The sequence below is a fragment of the Neopsephotus bourkii genome, unplaced genomic scaffold, assembly GCF_033783945.1.
Source record: "Neopsephotus bourkii isolate Nb327-2 ecotype Australia unplaced genomic scaffold, CSIRO-AGI_Nbou_v1 NB_1423, whole genome shotgun sequence".
Lineage (NCBI taxonomy): Eukaryota > Metazoa > Chordata > Aves > Psittaciformes > Psittacidae > Neopsephotus > Neopsephotus bourkii.
The window spans coordinates 1,448,835-1,466,395 of record NW_026901900.1 but is presented as its reverse complement, the minus strand read 5'-3'; the positions used below and the strand labels follow the sequence as shown (position 1 = coordinate 1,466,395).

The following is a 17,561-nucleotide window of genomic DNA, read 5'->3' as shown; positions in this document are numbered from 1 at the left end:
TCTATTAGTTTATGAACTGTGGACTGAGGAACAGCCTACTGGTGAATGATCTTAAGCTACATGTTCTCACATAGCCTAATGGGGTGGAATGTGTGCAGTTATTTCATAAATATCGGGTAAGTAATTTTTAGGGGGATGGTGAGAGACTATTTCCAAAGTCTTTTCTTTAATATCTTTAACAGTGGTCTAATAAAAACAGAGTCCCCCAGAACAAAAGGACGCTTTTACTTATGAGAGAGCAAGCAGAAACTCAAAACATCTTGCTAGAATGCAGATTTGATTAAAACCCCACAGAGGATGCTGTTAGGAGAGGGACATAAACCAGATGGGCTCAATTTCTTCATAAACTGAGAGGAAAAACAGAGGAGTGATTTTTCAATTAGTTTCAGAATCAGCTGGAAGCTCTCTAGGAGTGGAAGAAAACCTCTCCATTATACTGACATGTTACTGAACTGTACTGAAATGATAAACAGCTACAAGTAGGTGCCTGACAACAGATGTACCTGTTAGGTCACTGGGTTAGATTTGTGCTAGCGTAATTTCCCTGAAGTCAGTAGTGCTATACCAGCCATATATTCATTCATCATGCTTTGCCATCTAGACTTCAATTTTTTGAATAATCAGACATATTGTGCGTGGTGGGCTTATGGTGTAGCTGCAAACCAGAAGATCTGCCCTGAAACTATTTTTGGTTATTTCCGTCTTTTCTTTCACAAACCCAGAAATCTGTAACAACAAATACTGTAACTGAATGGCTGCATCTTCTGTTATAGCAACTTTGATGAAGTACCCAGGGACATTCATTCAGTATACACAATACAAACCCTGCTTAGTATTTTTCATGACACTAGATGGTAGCGGCAGTGCATGAAAAAATAGTTCTCTCTGTGGTCATGAATAGGAAGATATAAGACTGGAAAATGAGCACAGGCACTCATCTAGCATTTACTTTCCACTGGCAAATAGTAGAAGGGATTTTTTTTAAGCCCTTTCTAACAGAAAGCAGTAAATTATCCCCACTAATTAATTATTTACATCAGAAGTGAAAGCTTTCCATGAATCCTCCACGTATCTTTCAAAATGTTTGTATTTAAGAAGGATAATATATCAGTTCTTTTAAATGTGACATTTAAATAAGCGTATTATTGCAGCTGCTCACTGGCAATAATAGTTTCCAAAATACCTTAGTGTATCATAGCTGCTGAAAACTGGGTATTCTGAATTTTTGAGACTTTTATAAAATATAAACCCATCTCCCTGTCAGGGAGAAATTTAACTACTACTTCTTCTTATCTCTAGCTATAAAGATTCCTACTTTTCCAGATTTACCCAATGACAGTGGAAAACATCATCGCTCTGGGTATTCCCTCACCCCGTCTGCTAGATAATTGTATTTTTCCATGCAACTGGGAGACCAAAGTACCTCTGTGCCAATTAGCTTTTCAGACCTTTTTAGGTAAGGGAATCAAGCCTAATTGAAATACACTGTGACAGTTGGGATGTGGCAAATCATGTCAACACTAAAAAGGATGCGAGGCAACTGATCAGTTATCCAGAGGGCATTGCCTGTTATTGAACATGCAGAGAGGCACTCTAATAGTAAATTAGGTTTATTATTACTATTATTATATAGTAAATGCTACACAAGATCTCATCATAGCTCTTCAGAGCTCAGTGAATTAACTGCTCTTTGCTGGCAATGGAAATGTGTATTTATCCGTATTAAGTATTTCACTAGAAAGTCCTAGGAAATAAACTATTCATATACAAATAATCCTGTCACTGCTAGGAAGGGATCACTGTTACAAGTTCCTTGCCTTTAAAATATTTTCTCACAAGTCTTGACTCATGCAAATTCAGACAGCCCTTGGAAAGGCTTAAACCCTTCCTTTATACTCTCAGTAGGAATCAGGTCTAGAAACTACCATTACAATGAAAATCAAATCAGTTCTTGAAGGAAAGACAACTTAAGGCCACCCTCAGAGCTGGAAGATGTTGTGAAGGGTAATCACAACCTCTGTTTCTCATCAACATCTTTTTTTGCCTGCTGTTATCTCAAACATGATAAAATTACAGTTGAATGCCTGATGTTTCCTTCTGCAAGCAATCACCTTTCCCATTACTGACAGCAGCCTAACAGGCAACTTAGAGATACCAGTTCAACTATATTCCCTTCTGCTTTTTGCAGCTGTCAGTTCTGGGAGAGCCAGAAGGCCACAAACGAGTCAGGAAATGGGCATCCTCAGTTAAAGGAAGGTTTCTTTCTTTTGAACACTTTCAGGCATAGCATGAATTACATGCTGAAGCAGAAAAGCTGATGACTTTTTTTGCTTCTCCACTTTTCGTTTATTCCTGTATTATCAGAGATGTTCCTATTACTCATTTAAACATCAGGTCTGCAAGACTAAAATTACTGATAATTTTGCTGCCAAGCAGAGCTCATTTCATTTATTTCAATCTCTGCTGAAACCTGCACCCTTCTCATTACCACCCACATTCTCTGCAGGCTGGTGGGAGGACTGCCCTAGTCAGATGGGAGATATTGACCTATATCTCATCATGAATTCAGTTTCTCACCAGAGACTTGCTCTGCCATAAGAGAAAAGGGAATTCATTCACTAATGCAGGAAGCATTAGCATGTGCAGTTATATCATCTACAGAGAATGAACTTCATTAACACAACCAATACAGAACCACAAAACCTTTAAAGAGCACCTGAGCTCTTTTCTTTTATGAAACCTTACCATCGATTTACTTTCCCAGACATACTCCTTGTTAGAGGCTGACGGCTAGCTTAAGTGTTTTAGAAGAGGAAGAAAAATCTCAGGTTTTATTTGTCTGAGGTTGACATTTATTTGCAGATTATTTTCCATTATTTTTTCCTGTTCTCTAATAATATCACAGCATCTGTAATAAAGGAGAATATCTGCCCAACATCATCTTATAAGACATTACACAGTTAACAATTAACTATTAATGGAAGAGAAGATTCAGGGTTTATTTGCTTTTTTCCTTTCTGTTTCTGTGCAGTTATGCTAAATTTAGTTACAAGTGAGAACAGCTCAGATCGTGCTGGGAGGCTAAGAGAACTTTTTAAAGGTATGCAATACATGTTTTCCTGCTACAGCAGACAGATTCAAGTAACAGTGTTATGTGCCCGCTTGGGCTTTCTTTTCTCAGCAGGTAATAGAACTCCTGCACCTCTCCACAGCTTCATAAAAAATTAAACTATTTTTCAGAAGTATTTTCCCTTTCTCACTGGAGAACTGAGTGGGAAGAACAATAAACACAGAAATAATTTCAAGGTGATTCTTCATGTGGACTTCCTCGACTGTCTGCTTTCACATAGCTTTAGGATATACACGTGCTCACATGGGAGCACTGACATAATCCGTCTGACAGATGCTTACCAAATTGCTATGAAAAAAAGTATACAGATAACAGTGATGGGTATGGGCAACAAATTTGAATAGGATGATACACATTTGATGGAAAGGACAGGAAGTCCGATCATGACATAGTGTGGGAGAATACTGGAAAATTTCCTAGTGATTTTCTATGGAATACATGGCAAAAATGGAAAGGCAGTACATATATAACATGGTAGTTTAAGGCCTGAGGAAGGCTAAAATGAAGGATGCCTTTGAATAGAAATCTAGATTAAAATATTTATAGTTAATAGCTTCTTCACAGGGGAAGACTGGAGACTGGATATCTCTAATGGAATCCTGTGGTGTCAGAGAAGGAAGCAGAAAGTTTCCTCAGAAAGGATCCTCTGAAGACAAGATAGGAGGGACCTAATAAATTACTTTTGGAAACAGGATGTGGATGGACTAGCAAACTCCACTGGTCTCTGCCAGCAGTCAATCTACATGGAGATGTGGAAGGTCAAGAAATTAATCATTAGGGAAGCAGTACAGTTGAGTCGCATGAATAAATCCAGTGTCAAGATGAAATACTACTAGAGATAGGCACTATTTCATTTTCCTTCCCCATTCCCTAGCTAGGGATGAAATGAGTAGAAAAGAGAAAGGAAATGAGGCAGCATAAAAGACGTAAGATGAAATGCAAGGGAAGGAAATGATAGCAAAAGGACTAGAAAGATGTGACTATTAGTCACCAATGTGTAAGGCAGAAACAACTAAATTCATACCTGTGAACCTCCATTAGAAAAGCCAAAGAAGTTTCATATTCCTGAAGAGATAATTTTGGTGGTTTGTTTGCTTGTTTTTCCTTCTGTTACTTCCTACCCAGCACTGCCCCATGGCTTCTTTCCTGTGTTAGCTGCCCCAATACCAGTTCTCAACCTAGGTTCATGCCAGCCTCGTACCCCATTACTAAGACAACCCAAAAAGGGTATGACATGCTCAAACATCAGTGGAGGGATTAATTGCTGAATAAAATCCTGAAGGTGCAAGAGCTGAGCGTACCTTGCAGGAAAGTAGCTGTACACTGTTAATACCATGAGGACAATTGCCACTGAATTCAGAGAGTAATGAGACAAGTCCTATAAAAATGAGATTTGAGAACACACTTATTTTACAGAACAGTTTGTTCTATACCAGGGGGAAGCGACATCTTTGGTAGATTTACAGTAATGAAATTTTTTCTGTGACCTTTTACTCTGTCTCTTTACATTAGGAATAAATGCTAACATCCCACATATTTGTTTAGTCTGGCCTTCCTAGCCAATATTCTCTTAATATATTTAAAAGTTTCTAAGATGACACAAGGTAGGTGGTTTTCTTTGCTCTGAAGCAGTCTATTTTCCAAATAATTATTCCCTCTGATTCATCATTTTGCAGCCTACCAATGAGATAAGCATATGTTGCCTGTAGCTGTTTACTTAGCTTTATTACAGGTAAGAAGGACAACAACCAGCAATAAGTGAACAAATATTTGCAACCTATGGTTACTGCATAAGAGTTCATAAACACAGCCATGAAGACACCTGAACTTTAAACAGAAAATGGCATGGTAACAGGGATTGTATATTAACAGAACTAAATTACTAGGCTTTTAATTTCATTCAGAATATGCTGGGAGGATTCTAAGCATATCTTCCATAAAGGTTTATACAACATGACCCAAATATATTTTAGAAATCCAGATAAATTAATTGGTTTCCAAGAAATATTTTCATTAGAATGTTTAGTTGTCTGAATTTTCTACAAAGAACAACTGCTATTTCTGAGTGAGGTCACATTTAAAAGAATAGGAGGGTGGAAACTGCACACCACCGTTATTAGCTTTAGAGCTAGTTTAGCTACTGGCCTAAGCTTTTCCTATGATTTTGTCCTAGTTTTGCTCAAAAAAAAACAACCTAAAAACTTAGTCAAAAGTCTCTTACAGAATAAGTTGTTAATATAAAAGGCTGTTTCAATAGAATATGTTGCTTCAGTAGATTATTTTCACTCCAAAATTATCTAAACTCTTTCATATTATAATACATAATGCTTTATTCAGAATGAAAAGTTCATATTTTCACTACCTGTAAGGCTGAAGAACACTAATAGTTTTATCCTTAATCACCTATTGAGAGACCTTAGTCACCAATACCTGTATATTACCCATACAGAGATAAAACAGTGGTGAATGAGAAAAACCTTTTAAAAATAAACATTCCACAATATTTCCGACTTACACCCAATAATTTGCAGGTTTCAGTAACTTACTAACCACACGTACAAGAGCAGAGCAGCCTTTTGCCCCTCACTGTGTTCCAAAAGGCTTGAAAAATATCTGTATGCTTTTGGGGGGGTGGGGGGAGGTGGGGGGGGGGAGTTCTGTCTGTATCAGCTCTGTTGGTTCTGTGGAATTAGTGCAGCAAGGATAATACAGGTCAATAGCCCTAGTTCAAAAGCCTTCGTATATTCAGATTATTTTGTTCCGCTCCACATGAGTTAATGCATGGAGGATAATATAAAGGCCTTGGGGAACTGTTCTGTCTCCTCTGTGCTTGCGTGATACTTACTGTAATGCAAATGGGAGTTACATGTGTGCATCCAGGGACGAATATACCATGGGTTTTAATATGATAAACAAACAGCAACCTAGGCTCAACTTAGTTTTTTCTTCAGTGAAAATCTGCAGTGTACATTGGAAGCACAGAAATGGTTAACAGGTTTTTTAAAAATAACTACTCATTGAGCATCGCGGATGTAAAATTCTCTACCACAAAATAACTGGGGTGTTTAAAATCTGATTAGACAGACTTGTGTCACAAAAATTAAGTTATAAAGCATTTCAGAGATCTGTACCATAAAAGCCACGCTTCAGTATGATATATACTGACTGTATCAGAATATATACACATACCCATAAGAACTGCATAGCTATACATAAATACAGATATATATAGGGAGTTACATAGAATATAGGGAATTAAGCGCTGTTTTGTGCAAGGACACTGTGCTACTTTGAGGAAAATGTGCTGGCAAACCACATAAATGGGAAACTGCCTTGAAGAACAGTTCCAAAGTGGATGATACCACTGAATGATACCATGCATACACACACATGCCCACACATGTGTGGAACAGTTAAATACTGGAACAATTAAATATTGGCTATATTACTTTGAATGATCACCTCTTTCCCTACAATGCTGGAAACTGTACATTCATAATTCCATCATGCAGGTAGGTAAGTGGGTTTTGTACACACTGACCTTTTCTAATAATTCTTTTCCTTCCTGATGTGACTAGGCTATACATTCACAGTTAGAATTACAAATAAACCGCATGCTTTGAAAGTCTTAAATACATCTGGTATAATTTGTAAGCTAGAGAATCTCTGAAGTAGAGAACACATTGTATGAAGACAGCTTTGATTCAAATTCTTTCATCCAGTTACCAAAGCAAGTCAGGGAGTTAAACAAGATAATATGACTTCCTTTGTTTCTGAGGGAATTATTTTCTCTGAAAGATTCAAGTACTTTTAATTGAATCCATTTTTAACTTCTCACCATGCAGTTATAAAGTTTGAAACATGACCACAAGGCCATTAACAAAGATTTCAAAAACGATGAGAAGGTCTGCTAATCAGAAAAACGTAAGTATGGGGTTTTTTTGATTGAGTCACAAATGTCTTTCCACAGCAAACTTTTTGCTCAAGAGATACTGCTTAAACCATTCATGTGAAGCTGCCCTGCAGAGCAATTCACCAGGAACACGATCTGCCAGGGCACATTCCTCAGAGGACACACACAGTCTTTGACTGCAACTGCGGAACACCTCCCTGTCGCCTGTAAAACCTCATGCTTACACTGCCCTTTCTCACCTTGGCATTGCCATTGCAAGGATGTGGAGTTGACAGCATGGCAGATACAATTAACAGTTCTTGGGAAACGTAAAAACCTCCAGGAACTGTTGGGAGTCCTATAATTTCATTGGTTTCTCCATGACAGACTGCAAGATGAGCTGTAATTTAAAGTGTGTTTGCTTGTAGCTTGCTTGCTTTCTGTCTTTCATTTGAGGAAGCATACAAAGTCTAATATTTGAAAGTCTGATACAGATGACAACATTTTCTTCCTAAGGGAGATTTAATTTTTTCTTCCTTAACTATGCATCATCCACATACAACATCATTATTATAAATACAGGGAAACGCACAGCAGCAGAAATGAAACCTGGAAATTCCTTTTGCCCCACTGATAAAGCTGATAGAGCTGGTGATCTATTGGCACTGGCATTTGTAACCCCTCAGATCTCTAACCTGGTACTTGGCAGCTCCAGGATGATTCTCAGATACCTGAAACAGAACAGCTCCAGAACTTTTCCGAATCATGATTTTAATCCACAACAGCGAGAAGCTGTCAGCCCCAGAAGAGCTGGATGACATATTCTGTATGAAAGTTTTCCAACTGAAAACCAACTTGGTCTTGTTTTTTCACCAAGGAAAACATAATTTGAATGTTTTTAATATGAAATTTCTAAGCAAGAAAAAAAAAGTCAACAAACAAATTGGCAAATTTGACCTTATTACAGTTGGAATTCCTACATGCATTTAGCTTTGGAAAATGAAAATTATGATACATCTTTTTTCCCCTCTAATTCTTCATCCTCAGTCCAAGTTTTTTGCCATCAACTGGAATAGAAGAAAACTATTTCCAGCTTTGTTATTTATTTTCATTTTCTTTCCAGTTTTGCTATTTTTCTGACTGTGCTTCTAAGTTTTTGTTACCGCTTATTTAACTTATCCAAATTGTTTCAAGTTTTTAAGAATTACATAATGCAAAATGCAGAAAAAATACTAATAAAAAACAACCCTGAAAAAAAACGAGGTACAACCCATTCTTCTAAATTACGTAAGAGCAAAAGTGAAAATAAGAAGAAAGGGTAAAATGGGGGGTAAGCTAAAACTAAGATAAAGTGAAGTTTGATCTAGAAATCTATATAACTTTTTATAGAATATGCAGTGTTGGACAAAAAAAAAATCCAAGGTTTTCCTTTAAGAAGGAAAAACTAAAAAATAAAAAAGGAAAATACAGGTTAAAAGGTTAAAAGGTTAAAATAATGGTTAAAAGCATGCCCCATTACCTTTATAGTTAATACACTTTGTGAGAGAATTGTTACAATTTATAATCACTCCTGTTTACAGTGGTTTAGGATGATTATCTATAGTGCTAACTAGCCATTGACATCTTCAAAATATTAAAAGACATGTAATGACATGAATAAAGTCTTACCAATCACCTCTTTCTTATAGCCTTCTCTTTTCCAAGAAAACATACTGGAGATGATGCGAGCTTTCTGAAATCAAGACACTAAGGATGAGGAAAAGGATTTCCTTGCCTGTGTAAGACTACAAGAAATAAGCTTTGACCTCCCCGATCTGCCTTGTTAGCTGCGGTAGAATTCAGTGCTGAAGAGTCTGTCATTCCAACAGCTTCAAACTGAGCACCATACATTAATCATGAATTTCAAACTTTGACTGGCAGAAATGAAAAAAATTGTTAAAGCAGATGGCAGCCTGTAATTTCATTCCCTGCTTTTGCCTTACCTGCAACATCTGCATGCAGCACCTCCTCTGCAAATTAAGCCTTTCACTCAAAATAATAATAAACATATTTATAGACTGGTTTCCCAGTTTTACTGATAGTTTAACTAAAATTGTCATATAAGGAAAAGTAGATTTGTTTCTGCTAGAGGCATATCTCACCATGTCAGATTTTTTACAGTTACATTAATGCCATGTTTTTTGTAAGAGATGGATTCATTACAAATGATCCGTCTTCATTAGGTAAAGACAGATCTAACCTACTGAATGTGTTACATGTGACATAATACCAATGAGCTTGTACCGTGATTTTTCTTTTCAGTATTACAGTTTTAAGGAGGTGTCCTGCATATAGAATTTCTATTCTTTGTTTTTTTCTACAGTATCTAGTATTAAAAAAAAAAAAACTTTCATAGAACTCTGATTTTAATGCAAACTGAGTGTGATTTTGCTCAAACCTAAACACACTGAATTAATTTCTAAAAGTTTGCAGTGAAAACCAGTCTATGCTTTTAGCTGTGTACTAAAAATTATCTGATTTCAGATTATACAGAACTAGGAAGCACCTACCATATTCCTGGATCAAATTTCTTTTTATTGAACTCAACCATGTCATATGAACCCATCATAAATTGAACCTATAAGAATCCAGAAAGAAAAGCAATTGAATCAATACCTTTTCTCCACGAAACTCAGGGAGTATGGATTTTCCTTGATGCTAATGTGAGAAAATTCACTTTGGAAGCACCTTTTCAGCTATATTTCTATACAGGTTATTTGTTTTTTTTTTAATGCTTTTTCCTTCCTAAAGTCATTAGTGTTCTATTTGAGAAACTCAAAAACTGTTAATGGATGTATATTTGCAGCTACCTCTGTATGTGGCAAAATCATATAATATCCTGTCTGAATGGAGGGGAAACTGAGCCAGAACCTGTCAGGTTGCACATCTAATAATCATCCTGGACTAGGAGGTCCAGGAACTGCTGACAAAGAAGAGATCTACTCATCAAGCACACCTCGCTCAGCCACTTTGCCATGTAAGAAAAGCAGCCTTTCGTCTTGCATGTAGCAAACTCCAACAGAAACTTAGAGACATCCAGAACAAGTGGTGGCTCAACCTAGCAGAAAAGACTCAATTATGTGCAGATTTGGGTGACCACAGAGGATTCTATGAGGCTCTGAAGGCAGTGTACGGACCCACATTTCAAGTTCAAAGCCCCTTACTTAGTGCAGATGGCCAAATGCTTCTTACAGATAAAATCTCCATCCTGAATCGTTGGCCTGAACATTTTCAAACCCTCTTTAGTGCTAACCGTGTAGTCCAAGGTGAAGGAATCCAGCACATTCTGCAACATCCAGTGAAAAACGAATTGGATTTAGCCCCTACCATGGGAGAGACTCTTAAGACTATACAGCAGGTGAAAACCGGCAAGGCAGCTGGGGTCGATGTAATTCCACCTGAAATCTGGATGCACGGAGGCCAAGCACTTCATGCTAAATTTCATGAGCTAGTTGTGTGCTGTTGGGAACAAGGTAAATTACCATCAGATTTTCATGATGCAATCATCATCACTCTGTATAAGAAAAAAGGTGTAAAGTCAGACTGCTTAAGCTACCGAGGTATAACTCTGCTCTTCATTGCTGGTAAAATTCTTGCAAGAATACTATTGAACAGACTAGTGTCTGCTATCGCAGAAGAACTTCTACCTGAAAGTCAGTGTGGTTTCAGAGCTAATAGAAATACCACAGCCATGGTATTTGTTCTCAGACAACTGCAAGAAAAGTGTAGAGAACAGAATAAGGGGCCCTATGTAACTTTAGCTGACCTCACCAAAGCTTTTGACTGTTACATGAGGATCAGCAAGCCCTTCCCAATAACCAATGGTGTGAAACAAGGTTGCGTTCTCGCACCGACCTTATTCACAATCTTCTTTAGCATGATGCTCCAAAGGGCTACAGCAGACCTCAACAAACAAAACAGAATTTATATTCGATATCGTACTGATGGTAGCCTATTCAATCTAAGGCGACTGAAAGCCCACACTAAGACCCTAAATCATCTTGTCTGTGAACTGCTTTTTGCTGACGATGCTGCCCTTGTTGCCCACACAGAAGCAGCTCTGCAGCGTTTAACATCTTGCTTTGCTGAAGCAGCTGAGCTTTTTGCGCTGGAAGTCAGCTTGAAGAAGACAGTAGTCCTCTACCAACCTGCACCACAAGAAGATTATCATCATCCCCACATTACCATTGCCGAGTCAGAGCTTAAGACAGTTCAGTAGTTCAGCTATCTGGGAAGCATCATTTCCTCGGATGCCACGATCGACAAAGAGATAGACAACAGAATAGCAAAGGCATATAGAGCTTTCAGAAAAATCCATAAAAGAGTCTGGTGCAATAAACACCTGAAGAAAAGTACAAAGATCAGTGTCTATAGAGCCATTGTATTGTCTACTCTTTTATATGGGCCTTAATCATGGGTCATCTACCGTCACCACCTGCGACTCCTCGAACGCTTTCATCAGCACTGCCTCCGTACAATTCTAAACATCCATTGGACTGACTGTGTCTAATGTCACTGTCCTTGAACAGGCAGGGGTCACCAGCATCGAGGCCATATTGCTGAAATTGCAGCTGCGCTGGGCAGGGCACGTCTCTAGAATGAAGGATCACCACCTCCCCAAGATTGTGTTTTACAGTGAACTTGCCACTGGTTGCTGCAAGAGAAGGGCTGCAAAGAAGAGATATAAGGACTCCCTGAAACAATATCTTAGCCTTGGCCATATTGACTACCATCAGTGGTCCACCTTGGCCTCCAATCAGGAGGCTTGGAGACACACTATACATAATGCCGTTGACTCCTTTGAGAACTCACACAGAATTAGTCTCAAGGATAAAAGACAAGTAGAAAGAATTGCGCCTCATCTATACCACCCAAGGAGACCTTTCGCTGTGCTTTTTGCGACCTGATTTGCCTGTCTCACATTGGTCTTTTTAGTCATCAGCGCACTTGTAGTAAGTGTGGGTAAAGCCCTTCCCAAATCTTCGTTTGTGAAGTCAAGCCATGATGACACATCTAATCTGTGCTGGAGCTGGTGACCAGATTAAGATTGCTGTGGACAGGGATGTGGTTTAAATCCTATCCTCCATCAGAAGGATTCATACCCAGAGCTGTGGAGGAGGACTCTGCTTGCCTGTTTATGTTTAGCCTGTTTCTACACCCAGTACAGTATAGGAGTTCCTGTACCCTTACTCTTTCTTTCTAACCATTTAGGTATTAGGGATGTAATCCAAAGCAAAAAAGATGTGGGTCCAATATTCTCCCTTTTACAAGGAGACTTCAAGCCGAACTCCTCAAGAATGACTGTTGTCTAACAAGCCTGAGGTTACTCTAGGGCTTCCAGCATTCTCCATCCACTCTTTTGAAGACAGTTCAATGGATAAGAGGTCCAGATTTTGGAGGGAAGAGATGAAGAACAAATGTGACTGTGACTGCAATTTAGTGACTGCTTTAGGCACAGAAGGAGGCAAGTTATGGATTCTGTTCCCTGTTTTTTATCCAGTAAATATTTAAACATACCAGTATTTGGTGGTTTTTACTTAGTTACTAACAATTAGCAATACTTTCTTAGAAAATTATAACCAAACACATACAAAAAGTACTCATTTTTAATTTATAAGCAATAAAGCAAATTCTCGCATTAAGTACCTCATTTTATCCTGAAGTTCCTGAACATAATTTTGCTCCTTTTTTTAATGTTTAATACATTTCAGAGAATTAAGAATGAATTTTCCTCTTATTCATGATTATTAAAAACCATAAATTATTTAGTATACATATATATATGTGTGTATATATATATCTCACCAAATTTGTTATCCTGCTTATGAGAGGGACATTATTTTGCTAACTCTTCTATGATCTTGCATCTTAGAGGACAGTCAGTGGCACCATTCACACTCATGCTGAAGAACCAGAAGAGGTATTATGGCCACATGGTCCCTTCCTATGCATCAAATGTCCACAGGTGCCACCTGCTGAGTCACAGCATTTTGAGGCGCAATGTAGAGAAACACAAATAATTTTTCTGAAACTCACAAGTTAACCATGGCTACTATGTGATGATGGCCACACTGCTTCCAATACTTGATCTGGCTCATTTACATCTACCTCATTACAATATGTGCCATAAATGCGTCCTCATTTGCTACTCTGGGTTCTAAGGGGACTATGTGTGATCAAACCAACAAGCAGATGCTCATAAGAATGATTCTTATAGAAGCTGAAAATACCGAGGTGCTTGGCTAAAATGTTTAAGAGTGTGGTAGTTTCTTGAACATAAGCACACCTGAGCAGATTAATGTTTGTAGTCAGAGGAAACGTGTGTCTGGAAGATGTCCTGTTCCAAAGGTAGCAGGCTCCAGGGCAGAGCTCTGACCCTCTCAGAAGATTGTTCTTCTGCCAACCTCTTTCCCAAAACTGAATCAAACAAGCTGTTAGACAAAGCCATGGTTATCCAAGTAAACTACTGTTCGCCCACGTGCCACCCTCTCTGGTATCATTTCTGTCACAGGTATTTCACCTTTATGATGACAGTGAGGGGGAAACAACCAAAAGGAAGAGGTTAAAATGTGGGAGTTCTGCTTGAATGAGTGCTACAAGATTAGACAGATGCACTTTTATTATATGTTATTATGTGACATGGCAAGTCACAGAAAGAAAAGCAATTAAAGAACCAGGAACATTTTGTTCATTTGAACTACACTGCTGAAGGAAAGGTTTTTCCTGGATCTTTGCCTTTCTGAATATATTTCATGTATCCTGGAGTGCAATCCAAATGTTATAATAACTAATATGCTAAGTTAGGGGAATTGCCTTTTACATTGTGTAAACAACCTTCCAGCACTGGTTTGCAAAACTTATGAACAAATGCTCTAAAATACTGGGATGATATTTAATAGACTTAATATTGTTTGTCATTGATGGATCAAGCCAAATGTAAACAGATCAGGTCACTGAAAATCAAGCATTAGGTTTGTCCTCAAAGAAGCGTACCATGATGCTATTAGCCCTCCTAGGAAGAAAGAAAGGACCAGACAAGAAATGAAGGATAGGTGCATCCTGGGTGGCTCAAGTGGTTTGAAGACTCTGTCAGGGGGCTTTCAGGCAGAGCTCAGTGTCACAGTGACCAACAGCAAGTACAGTAGGTATCAGAAAGGTATTCTGGAACCACAGGTACAATCCCAGTGGCTATTCAAAACAATAAAAATGCAGCTGTCTATGCTCACTGATATCTGAGAGCTTATCACAGGACTCAAAATGACAACATACAAGAAGACATCTCCAGTTCCTTCTATGTTCCTTGTTCATTTCCTGCACTGTGATGTTGTGCTCACTGTTGGCCTGTAGCTTTAATTTTCCTATGCACTGAGATCTCAGACCCATCTAGGCAGAAACTACCAGTGAACTTGAGCCTTTTCTATTATCATCAAAGTAGAAATTAATACAATACCATGACCCGTGCAGCTATTTCTCTAAGGCTCTTTCAGTTTGAGCAAGTGTCTGTAGGATGGGACCTTCAGCTCCTTCCCCTCAGTAAGACACAGGATAATAGATGCTCCAGCATTTGAACTGATCCCCAGAGACACAACCTAGATGTGGCTAGACCATGGGACAAAAACACCTATGGGCCCAAAGTATGCAAGGATATTTTTCGTACACCTACAGTGTAATCAACACCAAGCTAACAGAAAAGCATACAGGCATGGAGGTACACTAAGTGTGAAAGAAAAGCATTAAAGAAGTAATAGTATATATATTACCCAAGACCTTTTTTTCATTGTAAAGACATCATACCGGCAACAGAGTTGCTAAATTGTTCCACATTTTCTATAGCCATGTTTTGACTTTACAATAGCACAAAACCCACAGCTAACCAAATGTATATGGTTAATAGTTATTTAAAACAATCCCTCTAAAGCCTCTATTTCCCCCCCTCACTTCAAAAATCCACTGTCAACTCTCCAGATAAAGCTCTATCAGCTTAAAGACATGTGTTACACTCACTGTCAGCAAACAGAATTCTAAGAAGTCTCAGTAAGAGGATTTTAACTCCTCTAAAAAGAGTGTTATAGAAGCAATTTTATAAGAAAAGGCCATTGCTGAGCAAAACTTACCCATGTTTGTATGATTTACCCTTTACAGATTAGCACAAGTATTGTAATATTTCATAACTACCATCCTTGTAGAATTAATCAGTTACATTAGCCTGTAAACTGAAATTTAGCTCATTAAAAGCATAAGATGTAATGAGCATTTCAAGTAACTACAGAAAAGAGCGCTGTTATTGTAGTATTAGCAACATACTGCTAAAACAGAGCTAATTCACAAGTTGTTTATTAAACCTTTGACTATTTTATACCATTCCTTCTAGGGTCAAGCATAAAAGCTATCAAAAATTACAAGCACTTACATAATCAGACTTTATCATTGCCTTTTCCGTAGGTGGTCTACATTCCTACCTTCAAGTTAAGAAAGGTGTGCAAGGAATTCTGTTGCCTCTCTTTCAGCCAAAGCCTTTCCCCAACACAAGCAAGCTGTTTAATAAACATGGTACTTTATGAGATTAAAGAGCTAGAGATAATCCGTGAAACTGCAGATGAAATAACAGGATTAAGTTATATAGTTAGCTCAGTGGACTGAAATAAATTTAGTTCACTCTGTTGGGTTAAAATCCATGTAAAACCTTTTACTTCCACTAAAACTTTTTCCTCAAAGTTCCTTTACATTACTACCATGGTATAACACAAACTGAAAATACTTCAATAAAACTAAATATGTTTAGGAGGGAAAAAAGATTAAGAAAAAACTAATTACTTTTCTATTGGTCTATGGGTTTGAAAATTTGAGTAGCATTTTCTAATACTCAGACTTGGAATAGCCTTTCATGCTTTTTTTACTGAGCTATGGCAGTAAACATTTTATGTTATTATTTTGTTTAATAGCTGTTCTTGAGATAAAATAAAGCCTTGTGGAAACAGAAAACTTTGCAATTAAAAAGTCAAAAGAAAACACTTAACTTTACATGCAATATGCTATTTTGAAATACATAGACAAAAATATACATAAATAGAAAATATATTTTTATATAAGAATCATAAAATGCTAGTTGATCTCTTAATTTAGGAAAGGCAGACTCTTAGCACATCCACCAAAATAAGGATGTCTGCTGCTTTCAGAAGTGGCTTATTTTCTCCAAATTAGTTAAGAAATTTGTTATTTCTGACTCCCTTCCTGCCTCCTTTGGCTCCCACTGATTTCCTCTTACTTAATCAAGCTTACAGTGCTTAGACACCAGAAGGCAGTCACCTTATTAAGACAGAATTCCTGCTGATGAATCAATCTATGCATCTAGTATCAAAACTTACATAACTCCTCACCAAGCAGGAAAGTCACATGCATATGCATAGACACATCCACAAACACACTGAAAAACAACAGAAACCATGACAGCACCTTAGACCAGCTTAAGTATGCCCACACTGCAGTGAGTGGTTGGGTCTGCTGAGTGCCTGTCCGAACCATGCTAACACAAATGTCTTGTGCCCTTCCCACATAGTCCTACCCAACAAGCACTCTTTGAGTCCTGCCATTATCCACCAGCTCCTTGTAGCAAAAAGGAGAGGAAAAATTATATAGGACAGCCATTGGCACACTAGGCACATAGCCTTTCCTAAGTGATGCACCTCCTTTGTACCTTAATGGAGGCCATTCCAAGCCAAAGTGCTGCTCTCTGCCAATGGGTGTCTGTACCTAAGCACACTAGCTGTCAGCAGTGCCAGCCCCTCTGCAGAGATGGGGTAGGAGGCCAGGCAGCTCCTGTGGTTAGCTGGGCCTTGGCCATGTGTAACAGCTGCCAAGATACACAATAGCCCACAGGTGGGGAAGGTCCACAGAGCTTCCCAGGACTGCACATCACCAACCTGGCCTATGCCATGGTGACACTGACATGGAAAACAAAAGGAAGGCTTGGACATGGATCCTGTGACCAAGTGGCCTACCACCTTGCTTTCTCCAAGGCTAGCCACCAGTGTACACCTGCCAGAGTGAATGCCCGGGATGAGATCTCTAAGTCACACCAGAGCCTTTCTCTCAGCAGGGAATCTGATGCTCTTCTGGCAGCTTACTCATACCAGAGAAAAGGAGGACAAGGTGTCCTGCCAGTATTCTGGTATCATTAAAAAGTCAGGTTGTGTCTTTGAATCAGCTACAATGCTCAAGAGCACACATGTTGGCAGATCTGCCCAGTTCCCACTGTGGGTATGGTCAGGTTATCTACAGATTTGAGGGCAGTAGCCTAAGTCTACACTCGAGAAGAAATACTTCACGTTCCTGCTGTAGTCCCTACACATGCATGGACGGCTGAGAGCCAACAATTTGGATGGAGCATGCTGCATGGTAAGTTAAGGGAGCAGCTGACAGAAACAAAACACCCTGCATGAATGCAAATATCATGACTAGAGTCTGCTCCAATAGCTACCAAAGTCAAAAGAACTCTCCACA

General features: G+C 38.5%; 1 protein-coding gene across 2 annotated transcripts in view; it reads right to left on the bottom strand.

Annotated features, from left to right (window-relative positions):
• The window catches only part of PTPRR (protein tyrosine phosphatase receptor type R), a 149,614-nt gene that overhangs the window by 100,705 nt on the left and 31,348 nt on the right, over window positions 1-17,561 (bottom strand). Inside the window, exon 1 of one of the 2 annotated variants that reach the window (XM_061368005.1) lies at window positions 8,691-8,831. The exons of the other annotated variant lie outside the window; for it this stretch is intronic. The gene's annotated coding sequence lies outside the window, so the exon portion shown is untranslated. Of the gene's footprint in view, window positions 1-8,690; window positions 8,832-17,561 lie in introns of those variants that run through there. 2 annotated transcript variants of the gene reach the window in all.